Here is a 13,222-nt window from a genome sequence, read left to right on the forward strand (position 1 = left end):
ATTTCTTATTGTTCACCGTTAGATTGGCTTAGTTTTTTTAGTATTTGTTGTTAATGTATTTTTATTTACATCTTAAGCTTGGAAGAACCGAAACAAATAAACCATAAAGTAGCATGTTATACTTAATCAAAGCAGTGGTGTACAACTACTTTCGGGCCAACCAGTATTGTTTTGTTTAGATCTGGACAAATGAATTATCTAAGATAAAACGCCGCAATCTGAGTGTGTTAGGCCTATCGGCACTAGTCACTACATAGCAAGGTAAAGTAGCTAGATCGTTTCACGTCGCATGTAAAAAAGCTACGTAACTATGATATTTATAGGTTTTATAATACTTTTAGTTTAACACTGACGTTTTTCAACGGTATTTTGAAGATTTGCAGCGAATTTGTACTACACCTTATATACTTTCAGTTGGTTTCATTCCATTTTATCATAAATTACGCTATTACATGACCTGAAAAAATCCACACAATTGATTGAAAGTGGAGTAGAGCTTCAGGTAATATTTATTAACCCTGGTTGATATTTAGACTGTATTTATCTACATTGGATCTTTAGAAACGTTTAAAACTTTACCAAGAAACGTGAATAGAAATAATGTGAAATTAGAAATGTTGCTACATTCACGTATAGAAGCACGGAGCGTTTATCATAGTTGGCGCAGAAGGAAGCAGAGATCTACAAGAGGCTAAACTGGGACCAAATTAAATTACACCTAATTTTACAGGTTTTCTGTAATATATTTCTTTGCCAGAGTATACGATTTATTCATTAATTGGAACAGCAGGGCAGGCGTTCTGCCCATTTACAGTGTTTGTTTACATATATGGTGCAAGTCTATATTTTTACAGAAGAAAAACATACAGAAACGTTTTATTTTTTCATTCATTAAATCAGCTTAACTTACAAGAAATTGTATTCCTAAACATTTTTATAGACATATTGAATGCGTCTATCATTTCTCACTTTTCTTCAATATTATTGAAGACCTCATTATCTATAAAGGGGATTTATATAGAATGTCAGTATGTGCTTTCTTACAGTACATCGTACTGCTATTGCTCAATCTCGTTCTAGACGTTGCAACATGCAGAAATATAGAACATAAGAACTTAGTTTTATGCAATAAATGTTATTATTTATTATTTTATATAGAAAAACTAAGTCATTAACATACCTACGTTGCTCTAATGTCAGTATATTAAAATTGTTTGTTAGCTCCAGGAATGATATGTATGTAGGGTACAGACCATTTTTTTATACATTAGTAATCTCAAACACTTGCACTCCACTCTTTCAATCATTTCCATATATTTTCCATTATGAGAAGTCAAAATAACTGAAGCGTATTCCACTTGGGGTCTGATATAGAAATAATATAATTTTAAAAATGTCATGTGACTACGGAACTCTCTACCTTCACAAACAAATCCAAGACTCTTATAAGCGTTGTTTGCAATAATTTCTAGGTGATTTGCGAGACTTAATTTTGACTTGAAGGTAACACAATGGTCGTTATCAGTTTCCGAACTTAATCATAATTTATGTAGTTTTCATATCTAGTAAATCATATAGCTTTATATTTAGTTATGTTTAGACTAAATTTACTCATGTGGAACCAGTGTTTCACATTTTCCGAATCCTCCTAGAGCATTTTACAATCTTTAAGTGATTTAATCTGAGCATATGATTTTAAGTCATTTGCAAAAGTTAAGCACGACGTAAGTATGATGTGAAAAGTACTAATACGTGCTTATAAAGATTCATAAGAACTAGGTTTTTTCAAGTAAGACGCCGTGTTAACTAAATCGAATGCCTTCTGAAATGTGCATTTGAGAGTATGAGGTCTAGTGTACGGCTATTGGTATTTAAATATTATTATACATAGTTTAATTATAGAGTGATACGAAAGTGAGGAGGCTTTTACACTTAGTTGAGGCTTTTACACAAACATAGAATTTTTAATTTCCGGTATTTTGAAACCCCGAAACAGAGAGTAGAGGTGTCTAATGGGTAAATAATTTCAATGAATTGATAGAAATGTTTGTAAGTAATTAGTTTTGACTGCGGTCATACATACAAAAGCAAATATACTCAAATAATGATTTTTTATAAGTTTTATTATAACACAGTCAAATCCTGAATCATATGAACTTGGTTGACTAATATAAGACCTTGCAAAACTAATGTAACTAGCAAGAATTTGACGAAAAAACTGTAGTTTCCGAGATACTATCGGAAGATGAGGCTCGTCGTGATATCTCGGGAACGGTTCCACCGAAATCAAGCAAACTTTGCAACCCATAGTGAATACATAAAAGCTTTAAAAAAACTTAAAACAAATTGGGAGAACTGCGCATAATGCGAAAATAACTGTGCGCATGCGCATCTCCCGAAAAAGTGAAGACGAAGATATATATATCCGTTCCTTAGTTTAAACTGCATGACGAGTATAACATAACGCAAAAAATACTAAACTCAAAAGTGTGCGTTTTCAAGAATTGTAAATACAGACATGTGAATGTGTAATATTTTGATGACGAAGGGCAACCAAGAAATAATGCAGAGTAAGAATATTGTGAGAGTCGTGTAATTTATTTTGTTATTTGTTTTTTGTTAACATCAACACATATTTTAGGATGTAACAAAACTGTCAGATTACGGAGATAGACGTCTGGAGATTTTGTCTATTTGATGATGATTGCCGAAATGTGAATTTCGGCAATGAGATAAGCAAAGACATGGAGTGACGTAAAGCGAGGTGGCAATTTGGAAATTGACGTATTCGAAATAAATATCCTACCAAGATTGGAAGGAGATCATTCGAATAAGAGCAGTCAAAGACGCGCATTCAAAGAAGAGTATTCTGAGGTGTTCGTTCAAAGAAGAGCGTTCTAAGACGATCATTTGAGAAATAGCTTTCTAAGGATTATTATTCAACGAGATTTATTTAGATTGAGTTAGTCGTCAAACAATAGTCACTAGCCATGGTGAACTAGTCTTCAGTATAATTTCTACAACTATTTAACATTCTAAAACTCTTGGTAGCATCATTATTACAAGTGGTTGGAGTTAGCTTTGCTGCACCTTGCTTCCTGAGGACCATCATCAACATTGATTCAGAAGATATGTGTTTGCTATCTGAGTATCGTTGTGAAACAGAGAAAATAGTCAGACTTCGCAGGTTGTGGTCTGATAATGTTTTGTACATTCTTTACACAACACACAGTACACTTTCATAACGAAGTCCTTTACTGAAAATACAAATGTTTATTAATGAAACTTGGCATGTGTTTGTATTCATGAAATTAGTTACAGACTTTTCCCGGACATTATAGAGAATGTTGGGAGGACAATCTTCCTGCGTGTTGTGGTACGCATTTGCTATAGAAGGCACACGTAGGGGGAATGACACTATTATGTTAGTAGTCTTTGCTATGTGTTGCGAAAATAAATATGTGTTTATAGTTTTATGTAATTTTGCTATGCTATATATGGCTTGAAAAAAGGTATTGGAAAACGTAACGAGTATACCTATAAAAAGTGTCCTGTTAGAACAGATAAAAATTTACCTGTTAGAATCTCTGATTGCTAAATAGGGTTCGAAATGTGCTCATTGTCTAATGTTATGTAACCTTTCTTGTGTAATGCCTACTATGTTAAATAAGAGTTGCGGTATGCCATAGATGTGTTTATAGTCTTTGTTATAGTCTTTCTTGTCTAATTTCTGCTATTACATAAGGGTTGATAAAAGGTACATACTAGTTATTGGCTCATTCTCTGCTGTATTAAATATATATTCATAAATAAGCCATACACTTTAATTAGGTTTGATATGTTAGAAAAAAGACTGTAGCGTTCTCTCGTGTAGTCCCCACGATGTTATATACGGGTTGAAAAAAGGTAGTCATAAAGGAGAACAAATACACCCCTAGCAAAATATCATATAAAGGAACAAGTACACCCCGAAAAATTGTTGTAAAAGAGAACGAATAACTTCTATAAAAGGACTATATTTCCCTACTCGTATGTGTAATATTTACTCTGCTAATTAGGGGTTGAAGAAGATGGACATGAAATGGAACGAATACTCCACCAAAAAGGGTCGCAAAAGAGAGCAAATCAAAAACATCGTTCTATGTTATGTTAGTTTCGAAAACAGTGCTCGTAGTCTCTGTGCTCATAGTCTTATCTAATTTCTACTATGTAAAAATAGGTGTTGAATAAAGCTCATAAAAGTGAACGAGTACACTCTTAAAAAGGGGGTAGTAAAAGGGAAAAAATACATCCCCATAAAAAGGGTAGTAAACGAGAAAAAAACATAGTAGTAATAGAGGACTCAATTTTTCGACTCGTACCTGAGTCGTTCGGTGTAACGGAATAGCCATACCTCCCGAAAAAACGTCCGAGGATTGAAAGACCCCCGGTGAAACCTGGCAAAGTGTAGCATGCTATGCTACATCGAGTTGGAGCTGATGATTTTTCGATGGGTTACTTTGGATCATCCTGTATATGCTTGTTTCAGGACGTTGAACAGGAATATGGACTAATGATGAAAATAATGAAAGAAAAGAAGACCAAAAATGTATAAACTTTATTCTATAATAATTATTCCTATTTCTGTTGTTTCCTGAATTGTGTAATTCTATTGTTTTTGCCTTATAAAAAATAAAATCATTTTGGTAGCGAAAGGAAGAGCGAATGCTTGAGAAGCAGGCTTGTTATGTAACAATTTCAAGGTTGTGTCGTATAACGTTGTGTCTGTTTGTTTGCGCGTGGGCAGCTGCCTCGCTTGCTCGCAGGAGCCGATGGCCTGGCAGATGCTGCGTCGAATATCCTTCTGGTTACATCTGATCGTCTGATAACGGAAGTATGGAGGAATGGAAAGATTTCGAGTTTGAATTTATCTTTTCGTGTGTATCGTATTAGAACGTAATATTTGGAAGAATTTAAAAGTAACCGTTTTGCATTATATTTTGAATTTAGTTCTTCGTTCTCTAGTAATAACGAATTTTCAAGCAAGTGTCGTGTATTTAACCACACTAAATTGGAAAGGTTGAGTCTAGTAGAGGAGAAATACGGCACACTATAGCAAGGGCGGAAATGAGCAGTTCATAAGCTGGTGAGTATAAACCTAGTAGTAGATACTAGAACCTTAATTTTTGGAATCCCTGGTTTATTAATTCAGCCAATAATTTTTCCTATCAACCCATCTAGTGAGGTTTATTAGATTATTAGACTCCTAGACGTTAGAGCTTGGTAAGAAAATTCGAACAACGTTGCTTTCAGATATTTAGCGTCCCATATAGTCTATTGCTTTTTCTATTTTTGAGATTTCTCTTCAAATATTAGTACCTCGGCGTCGAATTATGTTACTTGTTCTTACTTTTGCGTGTTTATTAGTATTGCAAATTTTGTTAAATTTATAATTGTTGGTAGTGTCGCGGTTACATTTGATTATTTTTTGAGACTTTCTATTCCGCTTGATATTAGGCAAATTTTGAAATTGTTAAAATTGATCAGATTATCATTATATTAATTTAGTTAAAACTGTTATCTAGTGCATTTAACTATTATTTTCAAACAGTATAAACTTTCGCACAGTTCACTTTAAGCGCAGTTCAAGCTTTTATATTAATCAAATCATTCGTTGAGTTAAATATTATTGTTGTAGTTTGTTACTTTTTTAAAACAAATATTTAATTGTTGTAATAAGGATCAGATTGAATATTTTCTGTTATTTCAAACTGTATATTATAATTGTTATATTTACAATTAAATCTTATCCTGCTAAATTTGCGAATTATAGTTTAGGAGATTTGAAGCCTGCATATTTTCGAAAATTTTTCACGCAATTATTCTGCCAGAAACTAGAACCGTGTCAAATAATAGTTTGGTTAATCTTAATCAGTATTTATTTCATTTAATTTATATTAAAAAATGTGTCAAACAATCGACGGCACAAGGTTCGTTACAAAAGACATATTCCGGTAAAGATGAAGTTAGGACAGACATATCCACCGATAAAAGTAACCTAGGACAGGTATAACTCCAGGTAAAATTATTCTAATACAAATATGCTGCCCGGTAAAACATCACCAAAGAGACCGGAGTCATATTTTTAAGTGAATGTTATTCACAACGGAAAATATTGTTTAATCGAATAGGTGGTAAATCTAATCTAGGATATTCTTACATCAATGTAGGCGTTTCCGAAACACAAAGAAAATAAAGACAAACCATATAATAACATAGGGAGGTGCACGTCAAAATTAGTGAACCTATTTCAGGGGGTAGCTGTATCCTAGGATATTCTTACCCGTCAATAGGCTTCTCTTAAACACAAAGAAAATAAAGACAAAAATATAATAGTAGTACCAGAGACAGTTTTAAGCTAACATTACTTAACATATACCAGTTGTTAAGTCTATCCTAGGATATTCTTAACCCCTATCGGCTTTTCATAAACTAGAATAAAGTGACAAAACATATAAAATTAAAACCATAGGGACGTGCACGTCACAATTAGTGAACATATACTACAGGGACTCTATTCCACGATATTGTTACTCCTCTACTCCTGTCAGCTCTTCTTAAACTCAAAGAAAATAAAGACAAAAATATTAATACCATAGTGAGATGTCTATCGACTTTAGCGAATATATACTGCGGATAAATCTATCCAAGGTTATTCTCTGGTATTCTTATTCCCCATTAGCTTTTCTTAAACTCAAACAAAATAAAGCCAAAAGAATGAATAAATACCAGAGAAGTTGACATCAACATTAGTGAACATATACCGTGCGATAAATATCTAGGATATTTTTGCAACAAGAAAATAAAGTCAAACGAATGGCATTAATAACATAGAGATGTATTTTTCAACATTAGTGAACATATATCGGCGTAAATCTATCGTAGGGTATTGTTAATCCCGTCGACTTTTCTTAAGCTAAAAAAGTCAAGAATATAACGTCAATTGAATAGAGAGATATACATCAATATTAGTGAACATATAATGTGATATAAATTTATCCTTGGATATTCTTACACCTCTGTCGCCTTTTCTTAAACTAAAAGAAAATAGAAACAAAACATATAATATTAATTCCATAGAGAAATATATGACAACATTAATGAATATATAGCGGGGGTAAATCTCTCCTAGGATAATCTCACCCCCTGTCGACTTTTCTGAATGTCAAAGAAAATAAAGCAAAAGCATATAATATTACTACCATAGAGGGGTATACGTCAACATTAGTGAAAATATAGCAGGGTTAAATATATCCTAGTTTAATCTTATCCACCTGTCGGCTTTTCTTAATCTCAAAGAAAATAAACACAAAGCATATCATATTAATACCATATCGAAATGTATGTCAACATTAGTGAACATATATCGGGGGGAGTAAATATGTCCCTATTCCCTAACCCCCTTGCGGCATTTCTTAAATTCAATGAAGATAAAGACCAAACAAAACTTTAATACCATAGTGAGATGTACGTCACCATTAGTGAACGTATACCGGACGGTAAATATATCCTAGTCCATGGTGGAAAGACTACAAGGTGGTTGCATGCTCATGTCGCCTGGAGCACTGTCGTGGCTGTGATGTCATCTGGTTTGCAAGAGACAACGGGAAAATGCGCGGATTTAAGTGACAAGTGGAAATTCTTTGTTACTTTTTATTTTAAATGATATCGAAAATGCCTAACTGTGCAGTGTACGGCTGTAGTAATTATTACAGAAAAACTAAGGGGACTAATATAAAATACCTCAGATTTCCTCAGAAAGAGAGTTAAAGTCACCAGAAATGGATTTTAGCTTGCAGGCGACAGAACAAAATAAACCGAAAATATGATGTTTTACATAAAAGTAATAAATAAATGCAATGATAAATGAAATTATAAAAAGGCGATTTAATTATGTAGTCTCTTTTTAGTATTAATGGTATGTAATAATAGTATATAGGGTTACAGTAGCTTGTGTTGATTCTGCATACAAAAATCCAATAGTACGATGTAAAAAGACGAAATTTGAGGGAAGACCCGGATTCGAAATCATGAGGGAGGAGAACGGACATAGGGGATTTGTATCATCAATGTTCTCCATTTGCGTAACTCGAGGGAGGTAAGCCTACTAGATCATCGTGCCTCCCTTCTCGTGTTACATGCCTGCAATTGTGGGGAAAATTTTGTCTCAATATCTGCTTCTCAAATGAATGCGTTAAAGTGGTTCAGGTCCCATTTCATTCTGGAGGTCTGCATTCCCTGTAGCCTCGGTGCTAAAACGTGACGTTGCACTTCAAATTAACTAACGAATGGAAGCTTCGTAATAACGATTAACGGTTACAAAGATATATAACAATGTATTAGATTAAGCGAATAAAGTATCCACCTACCATGTCAGCGCGAAATGTCGGGGCATTTTTTCACTCAGATTTTGAAAATTTGTTCATTTCAATCATAACTTTGGATAATTACAGATACATATTTAGGGCCCCCTCTAGAATTACAAAATTAAGAATGAGTGCAGTAAATTTAAAAATATGGTAGATTCTCAACCAATCAAGGAAGCACGGTAGCTCAGTGGAAGAAGGATCACTTCTGGTGCAAGGTGGTCCGCTTCTCGGTGAAGTGAGTTAGTGGTGGACAACATCGTGTCCGTGAGTTTTTCGGGGCACTCCCCCGTTCTCATTTCACCAAATTCCACATAATCATTCAGTTGCCTTTATCTTTTGTGCGGATACTATAGAAGTTAATCCATCAAGAGTTGAGCAATAAAGAAAATCCCACCGCCAACGAATAGGCGGGGATTTCAAAAAATTTGTGGACCTTTCTCGTATTATGCCCGGTTTTGTAGTGGCCTTCAGGAGTTGATGGAACCATTAAGTGAATTAAAATCAACAAAAATATAATTCGAATGGACCATCGAACATAAGAAAATTTTGAATAAATTAATGCGAATATTGTTAGATAATATTATATTAAAGACTCCTGATTTGTCCAAAAGGTTTTACATTCATGTGGATGTGGGAGGAAAAGCTATTGGAGCTTGTTTCAGCCAAATGGATGAGAACAATAATCTTGTTCCTGTATCGTATTTTAGTAAGAAATTGACTAAAGCTGACCGACACAGGAGCATATATGAGATCGAGTTCATCAGTCTCATTTAATCAATTAATAGGTTTCGCCACTATCTCATTGAATTTGTTGTCTTTACTGAGAACAAGGCGCTATCCTGGATTTTGCGAAATTCAAAGAGACTGTTGAAATATGGACCTTTATTCGAGACGTTATGTCAGTTTTCATTTACTATCCAACATGTTAGGTCCCAAGGCAATGTAATGGCCGACTTTTTGACCAGGATGTATGATTCATTTGAATTTCCTCAAGTGAACGGACCCGTGGGTTTGGCCTTAATGAGAAAGAATTTAAAGATGGCAAATTCCTTGCAATTACCCATGGTGAAAGACCCTCTCCGGAATTGCAAAAGGAAGATCCCGTATTAAGGAATCTTAGAGAAAGGTTGGAATATTTTGAAAATATTCGAAATTATGTTTTAAACAATGACGTTTTGATGAGAAAGAGTTAAGCTTTGAACTTGGCATATAAAATTGTAATTCCGCAGAATTTACAAAAACTACTAACTGAATACACTCATGAGCATGAATTGACAGGTGGTCATACGGCAACTTTCCGAACATTAAAGAAAATAATGCGACGATACACGTGGGACGCAATTATATTTTGGACGTCCCTTAAACTCCTTTGGAAATGAGATGGAAGATTTGCGACCAAGAATTGTTTAAGCATGAGAATGCTGATTTATGGAATAATGCTCTGGAGAATATGGAAAAGGCATGGTTAAAGAGGAAGTCTTTGTTATCGAAAATTAGATGTCCAATAGTGGTTTCTGTCAATGATCATGTATTGATGATCAAATATTTAGTCCTCTCCTGCTGATAGGGTAGCGAAATCATTGAGTTTTAAGTGGGAAGGATCTTTTGTTATTTGGAGATTTTTTACCCCTTTTAATCTCTGATTATGATGATACTCGGTACTCATATAAAAGAGTTCATTTGTCGGATGTTAAGAAGCTTTTCCCAAGAAGAAATGTTTAATTACAATTTCAAAATTCAATCAGAAGATTTTTTTATCGTCGCTCTTTGGGAGATGCCTTAGAATTTAGGGGTAAGAATAGAAATGTAAATAGAGTAAGAAGTCTTGGTTCAAGTAATATATTTTAAATTTTTATAAACCAGGAAAACGAGGTCCGATTTTGTTTCATGTCCCATAGACAGACGTTGAGGTCGAAGAAGAGCTTTCAGATGTGACAAGCAGTTTTCGAGCCTGGTCGTAGAAGACGGAGAAGAACAGATTCTGTTAACATTTTTAGGACCGGAAAAGCCTCGCCATATTTTCCAATATGTTCTTTGAGCTCTTCCAGATATGATGTCTTGTTGATCAGTCGTTTAGCTAGATATATTTCCTGATTCAAATTCTGAAGCACTTCGCAATGCGGGTCTTTGTACTTTATGACATCACACAGAGGTTTCTTTTCTTCTTCTTGAATTCTTTTCTCGCTCTGTAAATGTTGAATAGCACCAATCACAGCTATCCCAGTCTCACTGAATCTGTTCCGAATTTCTTCGACGAAGATATCGATAACTTCGCATAATGTTCTTTTCAGAAACTTCTCGTCTTACTCTCCCTTCTCCTAATTTGTTCCTTCGCAATAAACAGCCGAACCAACTAAGCGTCTAGGGAGTGTGCATTTGAGTTTGAAAGGTGGCTAAATCGAAGTGTTCAAGGCATATGCCTTCATTGCATCTTGAAGGACATTTTCAAATATTCGTTCGTCTTAGCGGCAAGACCTGAGCTGTTCCGTTACAGATCGTAATAACTTCATAGCGGTATCAATGTCCAGATCTCTTCCTTGTAGCAGTGCGTTTGTCGGTTTTACATATCTAAGAACCCTGAACATGAACTCAGTTTATGAAACAGAAAGTCTTAGTGGAGATCTGATGTAGTAAACCGGTAGCTTCAACTTTCATTGAGGCGTGTTCTTCACGGAAAATTTGAATTGCCATCAGTGCACTTAATATATGAAACATGTCGTCATGAATAACAGTCACGATGTCCAGTCCAACGTTGTTCCAACAATCGCTTTAAACTCCTTCCTGCGTAATCTGCTGCAACGCGTCCTTTTCCGAAAAAGTAACATAGTTATTGACAAATATCAAAGAACTTTTTAAGTTCAGGAATTCTGTCAATGGCTCTACAAATAACTAAATGTAATTGGTGATTGAAACAGTGAACAAACAAAATATTCCTCTTCAAATCCTCAGACAAAAGGGCTTGCACTCCATTTTTTGTCCACTCATGACAGGTGCTCTATCGCAGGACTGTGCTATTATCGTATCGGTTTTGCCAGCTCTACTTTCTTGAAAGAATTTAAAAAGGCGTTCTTAATGCTGTCAGCGTCTTTTTTGTCCAACTTCAGTAAAGCTACGAATCTTTCTTATACTTTAAAATTCACAAGGTACCTAATTGCGACAGACAAATCTTCGATTCGTTGCTTGTCTCTAGTTTCATCTGCAAGTAATAAACAAAATGTACTTCCCTTTGCTTTATTTACTATTTTCCTCTTAACAGTTTCTGCATGAAATGAATTAACTAATTCTGAATATCCGGAATAGTGTATGTTGCATTTGCAGGGATAGTTTTAACTATTTCTTCTAATTTCGTATCTTTACGAATACTAAATTCAAACAAATTTAAGAACAAAAGACTTGATTGTTTTCCGAGTTACTCATACCTTCTTCACGACAGATGCGCTAAAGTCCTCAGGTCTCCGTTGCTCGAAGTAGCAAGTCACTCCGTGCCTATGAGTTTGAGAAGCCTAGGCGTGACGAGATAATCCCTTATTTTTCTCGGTTGCATGCTTCCAGTTTCTGAAATAATTCTGAACAAATGTGGTATCACTGTTTGATATTTCCAGCATGGGAAGCAAAATTCAGCATGTAACATAACAGGATACTCTAGCCAATCCAACGTTTTGCACCATATTGGAGGAAATCGTCTAATTGAACCAAAAATGATGGAACTTGGAAAATTTGCAAAACACCTCTGAGCGGATTTTGTATCGCCAAGGTCTGAAACATGATGGAAATAAAAAAAAATTGGTGGAAATCAGACGTTTGTCATTTAGTTTGTTCTTGACTTTCTACGCATTTTGATACAGATGACCCTGCTTCTGTATTAGTTCATTTTCGATAACTTTTGCACCATAAATGACTTGACGGATGCCTGCTTCATATTTATGACGTTATAATAGTCAGTAGAGTAATTGGTGCAAAAGATATCAATGTCTGGCGAGGTACACCAATATCTGGCCTGTAGTTAATTTTCTACTTTTTTTTCCTTCTGGAAATTTGCTATGCACTCTGTTACTTTTTATTGCGCGCAATTACAATTATCTAATCTTTTTAAAATAATAGGTTCGTTGTTCTGCTGCCGTCTTGATTTTTTCTCTGAGTGCATGTAAGGAATTAACGTTCTCTTTATTAGGTCTATTTGTAAACAAATCGTAAAACAAATGGTTCTGGGCCACTCAGAAAACACAAAGTGATCCGATGCAGACTGCTATTTAGAAACATTTTACAATCATTGATTTATTTTCGCCGTTGTTCCCCGCAAAGACTCAAATCACATGAAAAACGGCATTGTAGCCGCTTTTACGTTAAACAAAACTTCCGAATTCTAATTTTTTTTGTATCTTACTATTCTTGAGGCGCATGTGCGTTTTCTCCAGAAATCACAGTTTCGGTACCAATTTCATATATGAGACATTCGTTTTCCTTGCACTGTAAGGAACATGGATATGTTGCATGTTTACACTTTAATTACAGACACACGTGGCACATGTACTGTCAAGTCGACAAAACGTTTTTTTGTAAACTCAAAATCAACTCAACTCAACTCGACAAAACGTTTTTTACCTGCAGTGTTACACATGCACAAGCCAGACACTCACATTCATGTAACATAGCCTTTTTTCGGGTCAATTTTCATATGGGTATTCTTTGGAAGGGCATCTTGTCCAACGAATTGAATCCTTGTCGTAGTTCTGATTCTTCAAACTCCTGGAATGAAGTAAAGTAATACATGGGAGATTATTCAGTATATCTAGCAAAAAGAATAACTGTTGTGT

This window comes from Thermobia domestica, chromosome 4, assembly GCF_964235325.1.
Source record: "Thermobia domestica chromosome 4, izTheDome1.hap1.1, whole genome shotgun sequence".
NCBI classification, from domain to species: domain Eukaryota; kingdom Metazoa; phylum Arthropoda; class Insecta; order Zygentoma; family Lepismatidae; genus Thermobia; species Thermobia domestica.